General features: G+C 34.7%; 1 long non-coding RNA gene across 3 annotated transcripts in view; it reads right to left on the reverse strand.

Moving 5' to 3' along the window:
• LOC116420662 overlaps positions 1-12862 on the reverse strand; it is an 83417-nt gene extending 70555 nt beyond the window's left edge. For all 3 annotated transcript variants that reach the window (XR_004231048.1, XR_004231046.1, XR_004231047.1), the window contains exon 1: positions 12619-12862. This is a non-coding gene — a long non-coding RNA (uncharacterized LOC116420662). The remainder of the gene's footprint in view (positions 1-12618) is intronic.
• Between the last annotated feature and the right edge of the window lie 245 nt (positions 12863-13107).

The raw sequence follows: 13107 nt of genomic DNA on the forward strand, positions 1-13107 counted from the left end.
TAAAAGTATGCAATTGGATCTGAATTGAGGGTTTTGTTATTACAAGTTTAGTTCTCTTTTTGCTGTGACTTTTCAATTTCACTTCTTTTATGAAAATATTGAAAATAGCTATTTTGCCCACCTGTACAAAGGTCTGTAGAACATTAGAAGTAAGAGAATAATGGCAAAATAGTGAATTCACCCAGTATTTCTTTAGGAACTCAGTAAGACACGATTAAAATGAGATGCTAATAATGATGATGATGATATTGGGATAGTGAGTTTGGGGACTGAGGTAGTAATTAAATTAATCATTTTATGTTCTTCTTCACCTGAATCACATTAAATGCCAGATGGCACACTGATGAAGACTATCCCTTGAAATAAAATATTAGTATGATTTCTTTCATATGGTGGGGCTGCTTTTTTTCTTGTAGAAATCATTTCTGAAAGTATGATGAAAATCAAAACAAAAAATTATCTGAAAGCATTTTGCAAACCCCAAAGTTTTATATAAATGTTAGCAATTTTTATATATTCACCTCAGATATGTGTTTACCTTGGTGAATCTAATATTGAGAGACAAAGAAAGATAGCAGAAGAGATCAAAAGAGTTCAGCTCTCTCTCTCTCAACATAACCACTCCAACAAAAGTCTAAGAATAATGACCGACCAAGTAGTAATCAAAAAAATCTAAGAGAAAAGCACAGTAGGTAATCTTTTTAGCCCACAATCACAAATTAAATCCATTGGCAAATCCATCAGGGCAAAAACTGAACAGGTACATTTTGGAATCATGAACTCAACCACTAAGTTTCCAAAAAGAATTGGACCAATAATATAGCTCACAGTTGTTTAAGGCAGATCACAGACTCAGCTCTGAACCAGAAGCCCAGGATTTTCTAGAGGTGATAGGACTCTAACCTAGGTTGAGAACAATAATAGACCAGCAGTGTCCTCAGAGGGGATCAAAGGCCCATTCTCTTAAACAGAATAGGTAGCTCCATACCAGAGAAAGAAAAATCTATAACTTATATTGCTTAGACCCAAAGTTAGGCCTGTAACTTTGAAAGCTCATAATGATAGCAATCAAATTGTGAGCCTTTGATCTTAATGAAAAAGCCTACTAGAAGACTACAGCTCCTGATCAAACTGGCCCTGTGATACTAGAGCATACCTCTCAATAGCCAAAGAATGCAAACCTGAAAAGGAAAAGAAAAAGCTATTATGGTACTAGTGATGCTCAAGAGATGAATCAGAAAATTAGAACAATTCCAAAGCTTAAAAAGAGTTTTAAAAATAAAATAAGTGAAATGAGAGCAATAGAGAAAAGAAGTAGGAAAGAAAGCCTTTGAAATAAAAAGTTGGAAAGAAAATTAATAGCTTGATTTAAGAGGTAAAAAACCCTCCTCAAATAATACAAAGTATTCCAAAAATCTCAGTTCAGTTTTAGACTACTGGAGCTTATAAAGATATTAACATTTTGGGGATAGTTTACTCCATATAATCCTACAGGAAGAAAAAAAATAATCAGATGCCGAAAATGTCCATTAAAATGATATTACACATTATAAAAATATTACAATCAAATTACTGGGTAATTTTAAAGTACAAAAGAAGGCATATCTACACATCTGCCATTTGCCTTTATGATCATGTTCAGGTCACTTTACTTCTCAAGTCTCAGTTGCTTCATCTGTTAGACTAGATCAGGGCTTCTTACACTTGTTCCACTTGTTTTTCATCTGTTTCATCCAAGAAATTCTTATGCAACCCCAAGTATATACATAAATAAAATAGATGTACAAATCAAACATTCACTAACAATAAATCACAATTTAGTGACTTTTACATTCAGTTATGCAATCTCACACGAGGTCATTACCCACAGTTTAAGAAGCTTTGGACTAGACCTCTGGTCTCTTCCAGCTCTAAATCTATAGCTCTATAATCATATGAATCAAATGTAATAAAATTTCAATTTTAAGTACTGATGTTTATGGCATTTCCTCTCTGATGTGATTCTTCCTTGCACTTAGAAATTAATGCAGCATGTTGGTAGAGCTATGAATTGGTACAACAATTCTAAAGAATAATTGGGAATTATACTTTAAAAAGTAAAAAGAAAAAGGTATCCCTAATATTTAACTTTCTTTTACATCCTCTTCTATTAGTTTTCTGGGTAAGACATAGAAAAGATACATATGAATGTAAAAACAAAGGATATTAATAATTTCTAAAGAAAAAAATGCACCACTACATGTGAAAATGACAATTTGAAAATGTAACTTGGACAATAAAGAACTGTGTTCAAAAATAATAATCTCAACATACTGCCTACACTCTAGCCACTCTTTATCTTTTCTCAGACTGCAACCTTAAACTCCAGGTGCTGATAGATGAACTTTTTTCATGTCTTACCAAAAAGGAAGCAGGCCTTCAGGACACTTCCTAGCCACTTCAAAAAGATGATACCACACTTACTTCTGCCCCCTTAACCTTCTTTCATATTCACTTTTGTATTGTCTTCCACATTACAAAGAAAAAAATGTGAGAGCCGGAACTCTCCAGTTTGCATGAATTTGTATTCTGAGCACATAAATGAATACTTGGCACATAGTAAGTACTTAATAAATAATTTAACAAAGTATCTGTGGTATTTATTTTATCTATCAGTCTATCCATCCATCAATTTATCAACCATCTATCTATCAAATTTAATGAGTAAATGACCAAAGAGGAACTAGCCTTTATAAGCATGCAAAGAATGCTTGGTCATCACTGCACATGTCTAAGAGGAGGATAAAATTAAATAGAGAGAGAGAGGTGTGGCTATTGAAATAGCCCATGTGTGAAATGACAAGGACCAGTATTCAGGGGCATCACTGTCAGAGGAGAGAAAGGAGCATATGAGAAAGCTATTAGTGAAGTAAAACCAACACAACTTGTCAACAGATTGAATATTCAGGAGAAGGAAAAGGACAGAAAATGAGGGTGATCTCTACATTGAAAGCCTGTATGTCCGAGATGATAGTGGTGCCCTTGATACTAAGTAGCCCCTAATATTACACAGGGAAATTTGGAATGGAGGAAAATTGTCTGTAGGGGAGAGAGGTTTGAGGAGATAATGAATTCAATTTTGACTTTGTAGTGTTTTAAGATGACTACAGGACATCTAGTTCAAGATGTCCCATTAATACCTGGAAATACAAGACTAAAGTTCAACAGAGAAATTAGCTATGGCTAAGTGCATTTGAGAATCATTAACAACAAAAAAATCATTAGCATAGAGATATATTTCTAAAACAAACCAAAAAAAATTAGGGAGAAGAACTTTAGTTCGTAGTTCATATCTGGCTTGAGAAAAGGCAGCTGGAAAATTATTTCAGAAAAGCTTGGAAAGACTAGTGAAATAAGTAAAACCAAGAAAGCACTGTATACAGTAACAACAAGATTATATGATGATCAGCTTTGATGGAATTGGCTCTTTTTGATAATGCAGTGATTCAAGACAATTCCAATAGACTTGGGAGGAACATTTAATATGCATCCAGAGGGAGAACTATGGAGCCTGAATGTAGATTAAAGTATAGTATTTTTACATTTTTTTGTTGCTGTCTGCTTGCCTTTTTTCTTTTTTGTTTTTTCTTTGTGATATGGTTTTTCTTGTACAACATGACAAAGGATTGTACATGTATAACCTATATTAGATGCTTGATGTCTTGAGGAGAGAGGTAACAGAAGGAAGAAGAAAAATTTGAAACACAAAGTTTTACAAAAATGAATGTTGAAAACTATCTTTACATGTATTTTAAAAAATAAAATACTCATAAAAAAGAGAAGGCAGCTGGATTCTCATATCTACTTCTGCATTCGATCTGTTGCAATATGTTGTTTTAGGTAAAGTAGATGAAGAAAAACCAGTCTTGCACAAATAGGTAGTCGGAAAAGAACAGAGTATTTTAATAAACAGTGTCTTAATGTTATTATGAAAATAGGTTTGACCTTGCAGTTTCCTGAAAAGACATTAAGGAATCACAGGACCATACTTTGAGAACTGCTAATCTAATTTATGTCAAGGCATACCAAATACCATCCAAACATGTTAAAGACTTTCATATAAAGGAAATTTTAGGCCCTGCCAGATGTCCATTACATGGTTGAGCAAAGCGCCATCTCAGATAGTATCTCCTCAGGTCTAATCCAAATCCATGTTGCTTCATTTAAATTTCACTTCTTCATACTCCTGAGTAGAGATAGAAGAGTCATTCTTTATCACTCCTTAATAACCATTAAATAAACTGTGCAGTTATTAAGTCAATCACTTTCCTCTTTAGTTTAGATAATACTTTTTCCCTTAGTTCTGATTTTCCAACCTTGAAATTACCTTTGTGGACCTAGTCTAAGGTCCTCTTAAAGTGAAAAGCTCAAAAATGGACATATCCTCCTTATGTGATAAAGGGTAATAGGAAAATACTCTGATTTCTACGCTTATTTATATAACCCAACATCAGACTTACTTATTAACAGCTCTTCTGGGCAAAGTGTGCTGATTGATTTATATTCAGTTTGTAAGTCACTATATCCCCTCTCTCCTCCTTTCTCTTCTCTCAAAAATACAAAGTCTAACAACTTATTTTGTGGACTTTATTTTTCTTCCCTAAATATATCACCTTTTCCATAACCCCTATACTGTGATATAAGGTTAATTCTGCTAACCAAAACATATCCTTTCTAAAAAATGATAAATACATTTTACTTGCAAAAGTAGGCACATATTTCTTGCATATATGTGGTTTACAGATTACTGTTTGCATGTATTTAAAAAATAAATTACATTTCCTATGCATGCCTAGTTTCCTCCCATGCATGTTTTTGTCAGGATTTTTGACACTGTAAACACAAATCTCTTCCATGTGGTCTCAAATTGATTAATTAAGGGGGAAGCTTCATTGTTAAAATGCCAACAGATGTTGGCTGGAAGAGAAGCTTGGGAGTCATCTACCAGAAAGGTTCAGAATAGGGCCAAACAGCTCAGAAAAGCCTTAACCTGCCTTTTGTGTGAAGTCATTTCTACTTTTTGCTCAATTAGCCATTTTTGGCATGCTGGATTTTTTTTTTATTCTCTCTAGGTCAGGAGGACTATTTGTAGAAGTTATTCTTTATATTCATAGTAAGTTCATAGAATTTAGAAGTAGGAGGGATCTTCAGACCTAACCTAATATTTCTCATTCATTCTCATTTAAACACATTAAGTGCAAATAAAATTTTCCATCTCAATATGAAGGAAGTCTAGCAAATCATTTTGTTCAAAAACATCACGATTTCCTCTAATTCAACAATAGTTCTTAAGCATCCACTGTGTTCAGGGCACTGTGGTAGGTAATGGGTACAAAACTTGTTTAAGATGTGGTCCCTGTACTCATAGCTCTTACACTTTAATAGGGAGAAAAGATATGTAAACAAACACCACAATATGAAATGCAAGCATGCATGTATAAATGGATGGATGGTTGAATGAATGAATGGAAAAATAATTGTTAACCATTTAATATATTGCTAGTACTGTTAAGAACTGGGGTACAAAGACAGTTCCTTCTTTTCAGGACCTCATACTCTAATTGGGGGAGGAAATACATTTTTTAAATAAATTGGCCTACTGGGACAGTGAAAAACCTGAAAGTTCAAAAAGATACAACTTTGGGGCAGATGATAGTGCCAGAGGACTTCTAGAAATGAAAATAAGGTATAGAAGGTAAGATGGAGGGGATATTAGAAAGCAATGATAACAGATAGTAAAGGACTGATAAAACTCTATAAATTCAAAAGGAATTGAGTTGTTGACGTCCATTGCATTTGAACACTGTGTGTCAAGAAATTCAGGAATATAGAAAGATAAAATGGTGAGTGACCCTTGGGAAAATGTACTTCCTGATTTGTTTCCCTGGTTGGATTTGATATATCCCAGGGCAGGGCAATGGGAATATAAGGGGCCATGATAATCCATCCCCAAGTGATGGTAGGTGTTCCTGCCACCAACTGAGTTCTGGAACTGCCTGAGACTCTGGGGGAAAGGTAGCCTTCCTTTTCTTCCCCCTTGTCAGAACCTGAGCCATCCTATAATTTAGTAGCTATGACTTCAAAGATAAACAAATGAGGTACTAAATGATATCCAAGAAATAAAAGGTCATCACTGATATGAGTGTAGAATAGGAGAGGAACAGCAAAAGAAAATTAAATCCCTTGAAAAGGGGACTATAAAGAGAAAGACAGAAACAGAGAGATAGAGACAGAGAGAGACAGACAAGGATACTTAATTTATTAAGTGCTGCCTGTGCTAAGGCTACAAAATTTGTTCTAAGGCAACAGTCCTGTCCCTCAAGGACCTTATATTCTAATGGAGAAAGACAGCATAGGCTACTAAAAAGACAGAAAGGGAATGGAGGGAATATAGCAAAGAGAGATAAAAGAAGTCCCATGAAGGCTTGAATTCCATCAAGCTAAGCAAAGGCTGACCTGTCAGAACCAAAGGACTTATGAACAGATTCCAGGTTATTTGGGGAAGGAAGTGGAATTGATGGTGTTAATAGAGGCAGCATGGCATGTCAAGGTCAAAGTTAGAAGAGGATCTCTGCTCAGCATGGATATAATAAGAATAATGAGAAATAGAGAGAAGAAAGCAACTTCAACTTTCATTTTCTTTCTGTTTTCTCTGCCAAGAAGAATGGTCTTTGGATTCAAAGGGAGAAACAAAAAGGCACAGTAGGAAATTGAAATACAAGTAAGAAGACAATAAAAGCATCTAGCTACCCTCAGTGAGGGCAGTGTCTCAGTATAATTAGGACCAGATAAACTATAATATAGGGTACTAAAAGAATTGATGGAAATGATTATGAGACAATGTCAGTGAGCTTTGAAAGAACATGGAAAACAGAAGAGGTACAACACTATTGGACAAATGGAAAAAGCCCACTTTTTGAAAAGAAAGGAGAATCGAGTCTACAAATTAGGTGAGTGAGGTTGATTTTATTTCTTGGAAATTCTAGAATAGGATTGAGCAGACTACAGCTGAAAGGTCAATTACTGTTGTCCTATTTTTACATGACTAGGGAACTAAAATGTTTCTTATATTAAAAAAGATGGCTTTAAAATATAAAAGCCATCTTATCTTGTTGCCATAAAAATGTAGCACTGGATTTGGCCTTCTGAGCACCTCTGATCTAGAATGTATCAGTAAAGTAATTATTAGTGAGCATCTAGAAGAAAAAAAAAAGTTACTATAAAGAGGCTTCAAAAATAGGTCAAAGAGTATCTTCATTTTTTACAAAGTTACTAGACTGTTATGGCCATATATGACCTAGACAATAATACAGTTAGATGAATTACAAAATGCTTGAATGGTCCATCTCAGAGAGTAATCATTAATGGCTCAATGGCAACAGAAGGTAGTCTCTAAGGGAATGTCCCAAAGCACTGATGCTTGGCCCCAAACTGTTTAATATTCTTATCAATGACACAAGATTAGGAAGACTAGCTACTGGCTCAAGGATTCAGGATTCCAAAAGATCTTGATTGTTGTTGTTCAGTGGTTTCAGCCATGTTTAACTCTGTGACCCCATTTGGGGTTTTCTTGGCAAAAATACTAGGGTGGTTTGCCATTTTCTTCTCCAATTCATTTTACAGATGAAGAAATCGAGGTAAATAAGCTTAAATGAGCTGCTCAGGATCACATAACTAGTAAGTGTCTAAGGCCAGATTTGAACTGAGAAAAATGAGTCTTCCTGATTCCAATCCCAGTGCTCTATCTACTGCATCACCCAGCTATTTCAAAGTTCTTGATAAGCTAGAACATTAGATAGAATGAAATAAGAATTTAACAATTAATAAGAATAAATGTGAAATTTTATGTTTTAGTCTAAAAAATCAATTTTAAAAGCATAAGATACTGTAGCATGACTAGACAACAGGTTGTATGAAAGAAATCTGGGTTTTAGGTGGAGTACAATCTCTCTATAGGTCAAGAGTATATAGTATAGTAATCAAAAAAGCTATTATAATTTTAAGCCACATGAAAGGAAACATATCTCAGACTAGGAAGGTGATGATTTTAGGATTGTAGATCTATAGTGAAGAGGGGATTCAGAAATCATCCACTCCAATCCTTTCATTTTACAGATGAGGAAACAGATACTCAAGCAATGAATCTACAAAATTTTATTTATTCTACTATGTTTTAGGCACTGTATCAGACAATGGAGAAACAAAGACAAAAACAAAAGATTCTCTATCCTCAAAGATAAATCAAATGCAAAAAATAGAAATATACATTTACTCATTTACATTTACATGTTATATATATGCATATATATCATATTTGTATTTTTGTTGATGTTTATGTATGTATATATATATATATATATATCGATAGATAGATATAGATAATATAGGTAATGAGAAGGATACAAGGAACTAGCAATTGGGGGGATCTGCAAAGTTGATGTAGCTGAGCTCTGAGGAAGAATGAGAATTCTACTAAGTGATTGTAAGAAGGGAAAACATGCACTTTAGACAAAGAGGAAATATACATATATATATACATATATATATATATATATATATATATATATATATATATATATATATATATAAAGGTGCAGAGTTGAGAGTTATTTATCTAAAAGGCAGGTAAGAGAACTAGATTAGTTGACTCACAAACTTCATGAGGAGGAGTGCTGAATAATAAAGTTGGAAATGGTGATGGGAAACAAGTTACGAAAGTTATTAAACACCAAACAAATGTTGTACTTTTCTTAGATGTACTAGAGAACCACTGGAATTTATAGAGTAGAAAAGTTACATATAGTCAGATGTGCTTTGTAAAAAGAGTCCTTTTGACAACTATGTGAATGAAAAATTATAAAGGGAAGATATTTCCCTCAGACAGGGAAAACCATGAGGATTCTACTGCAGTGATGTAGGGAAGAGTTGGTAAGGGCCTGAAAAAAGTGGTATGTGATTGGGAAAAAAGTAGATTTTGGAGATGTTGTAAATATAGAAAAGGTAAGACTTGGCAATTGATTGGATAAAGGGGTCAGTGAGAACAATAAGAATGATTCTGGAAGATCCCACGTAAGAATGACGTTAAGATTACAAACCCAGGTTCTTGAAAGGGTGATGGCCTCAAAAGTAATAGGGAAATTCAGAAAACAGACAAGTGAGGAAAAGATAATGAGTGCTATTTAGAATGTGTTGAATTTGAGATGCTTATAATACATACTGTTCAAAATATCCAATAGGCAGCCAATGGTGTTGGGAATAGAACTCAGGAGAACTAGGACATCATATAGAGTCTTTGAAAAGTAATCTGCATACATTCAGTTGAATTAAGAACTTTATTCGTGAACAGATTTATTGATCATAGCAAGCAGCCCTGAAAAATAAAATCACAACTAAAATCCTATACTCAGAAGTGGAGGCCACATTTTAATAAGGCTATTGATAAACTGGAGACCATCCATTAAGGATAACTGAGCTAGTGACAAGCATTGAAATTGTTACATTTGAATATCACTTTAAGGAACTGTGTATGTTTGCCATGGAAAAATAGGCAAGAAGAATTATGATTGTCATCTTCAGGAATTTGAAGGCCTCTGCCACAAAACAGGGAGGAGACTTGTTCTTCTCACATCCAGAACTGAGGACAATAAGGGGAATCTGTCAAGAGATTGCACATCCACTGAATATCTTCCAGAAAAGACTGAGTGACCTCTTTTTAGGAATACTATAGTAATTTTTGTTTAGATATATCTTGTTCTAGATGACTTCTGATATCCCTTTCAACTTGAAGATTAGTTGGATAATCAACTATATGCAGCATTTCTGATGCATTTCATAGTTTTCCCCACTCTCTTGAGGAATGAAGATCTTTGTAGGAAAAAACCACACATTTTTCTCTTTTTATTAAACTCTCCTCATTAGAATAAGGAATTCTAATGGATATCACAACTCCAGAATCCGGAAAACTTAATCTACAATTGAAACTAGTATCCCCATACACATTTTAGGATTCAAGAACAAGAGAAAGTAGAATATTTATAAGAGAATAGACCAGAAGACCAGAGGAGATTATCTGGGAATATAGAATCACAAGTTTTTAAAAACCAGAAGGTTCCCCAAAAGCCACCTAGTTCAACTCTTACATTAATGGGATTCTTTTTCCCTTCCCCTATAACAACTCCAGAAATTAAACCAGTCTCTGTCTGAGGACCTCTAAAAACAAGAAAATCATTCTTGCCAAAACAGTTATTCCACATTTGGACAGCTCTGATTATTTAGAAAGATTTTTTTTGTCTCTCCATGATCTCTCCCTTTACTACTTTCTACTCATTGTTCCTAATTCTGTCCTCCCTCCCTCTGGAGTCAAGCAGCACAGCCACACAAAGGTAGGAAATATGTCCGGTGATGCCCTCCATGGAAATCTGATAGTTACAGCCTGTTAGTAGTTTTGGGACATCTGGTGAAGCTGGTGCCCTGCCATGACCATGTGTCTCTCTGACTGTGTTTTGTTTTTGTCTGTTTTTAATGTTCCTCCCTCCTCAATGCAATTCCTACATCTTTGGAACATTAGGACATTGCACAATAGTTTAATGAAATCCAAGAGTCAAACCACATGTGGGACAAAGCCCTCAGGATGAGTATCATAGAACTTCTTAAAAGCTCTTTTTTTCCACTTGCAAACTCTTTTCACCCTAGAAATTTTTTACACAATATTGCAGATATAGGTTTATAAAATAGATATACAAATCAAACATTTACTGATAATAAATCATAGTTATATAATCTCCAAATTCAGTCACACAACCTTATATGGGGTCACAACTCACAATTTAAGAAGCATTGGAGGAGCATTTAGAATTAGTTGAAAATTTGAATGAAGTATTGATACAGATTGAGTTTGGGCCAGAAAGCATAGCCTGATTTATTGAGTATATTTTCTTATTTCTGAAAATAGAAAAACAGTGAGAGTTATAGAATTGGAACCTCCCTGCTGTTATTCCACTTTGGGGCTATAGCAATAGCAGGGCTGCATAGTATAAAATAATAAATATACCCTTTCAACCCTTGTCTTTAATGAGATGATAACTCAAATTTATATAGCACTTTAAAATTTTTCAAAGCACTTTATATATCCTGTTTCATTTGAACCTCAAAAAGGCCCTGAAGTTGATATTATTTTCCTTCTTTTGTAGATAAGAAAACTAAAACTCAAAATTAAGTTGCTTGCCCTGCCAATTCATATTAATATATAGCAAGACAAGAGATGAGATTCAAATCCAGGTTTCCCTGAGTTTAAGTACAGTGCTTACCAATCTCTATGTTTGCTGCCTCTCACATGGTTATGGAGTTTTTAAGTTTAAAAGTATTTTTCTGAAATCAAACCTTTGAGGAAAATTGTCAATATCATTATCTCTACATCACAGATTGAAACTGTAAGAGGTTATGTAGTTTTCCTGTGATCATGAACTTTTTAAGTAGAATTGGAAAGAGTTAAAACTAGATCTCTTGATACCAAATCTATCACTTTATATATCGTACCACACTCTCCTTCATGATCTGCTTTGTATGGTCACTCCAGGCGATAAAGTACTAAAAAGAAAAAAAAAAACATTTTGTGCTCTATTTTCCTGTCTTCATGTTATATGGTTGTTTTCCAGTTGCATTCAATACTTCATGACCCCTTCTTAGGGTTTCCTTGGCAAAGACATGGGTTTTGCCATCTCCTTTCTTCAGTTCACTTTACAGCCAAGTGAAGTGAGGCAAAGTTAAGTGATTTGTCTATGATCACAAAGCTAGTAAGTGTCTGAGTCTGGATTTGGACTCAGATCTGGCACTCTTATCCACTGTGCCACCTAGCTGCCCAATCTTTTCCTCATATCCAACATTTCTAGCTAGTAGAAATCCATTTTAATATAAAATCAAGGCTTCTTGGAAAAAGAAAAAACTCACAATGGCCTCCTGATGAGTATTCTTAGGAGAAAGAAACAGGAAGACTATTCACTTTGCCTTCAAGATTGTGATGTAAGAGCCCCGGGTCTGCACTAGCAACACATCTAGTTATCAAGTCTTGCTGCCCAGTCACTGGTTCATTGCCTCAGATGATCTACTTTAGAAATATGTCTGCTGGTAGAGATTTAAATTCTTAAATTTATTATTCTTCTAATCCCTAATTTGACAGATAAGGAAAATAAGATTCAAAGGAGTAAAGTACCCCATTTACAACTAGGAAGCAAGTGTTGATTCCAAATTCAGTGTACACAACTCTCCACTCCACCATGATATATAATTAGAGTAAAAAAAATGAAAGTTGGCTCTCAGTGACTGGCTGGAATGAAAATGTTTGGCTGATGAGCAAAACCTAACTATTTTGTCTTGGTTGTTTCCCACCTGTATGTGTGAAGTACTACAATATTCCAGCTCCTCCCTTTGTAGTGTTGACATTCTGCTAGATGGACCCTTAGGTCCATCATTCAAGGGGAAGAGTTTTCCTTTTAATCCCTAAGGGAAGGAAAAAAGAATGAGGGAAAATGTCTGAGATAACATTTCATAGAATAGCTCCAATTGTCTGACTGCAGTACCAACCTGATCATATGCATCTGGGTATTGAGCTAGATGCACTTTTCTTCTCTGTTTTGGGAAGACTATTATAATATGGATCAATATAAACTTTTATCCATCTTGAGTCCCTACTTGAGAATATCCCTGTAGTTAGATGAAATCTGTGTATGAGTGCCTTTCTGTCTCTTTCTCTTTCTTCCCCTCTTCCTTGCTTTTGTCTTTCTCTCTGTCTCTGTTTCTCTGTGTGTATGTGTCTATATCTGTTTCCTGTTTCTCTTTCTCCATCTTTTTGTCTTTATTTCTGTCTTTCTGCCTCTGTGTCTTTCTCCTTCTTTGTCATTTTGTCTCTATTCTCTCTGTTTCTCTCTGTATCTCTTCTTACCATCTCTCGCTGCCTCTTCTATCTGCCTCTGACTGTCTCTGTTTTTGTCTTTCTGTCTCTCAATCTCTGTCGCTCTATCTCTGTTCTCTGTCTCTGTCTCAGTCTGTCTCATCTCAATAGCACACACAAGT

This window comes from Sarcophilus harrisii, chromosome 1 (genome assembly GCF_902635505.1).
Source record: "Sarcophilus harrisii chromosome 1, mSarHar1.11, whole genome shotgun sequence".
NCBI classification, from domain to species: Eukaryota; Metazoa; Chordata; class Mammalia; order Dasyuromorphia; family Dasyuridae; genus Sarcophilus; species Sarcophilus harrisii.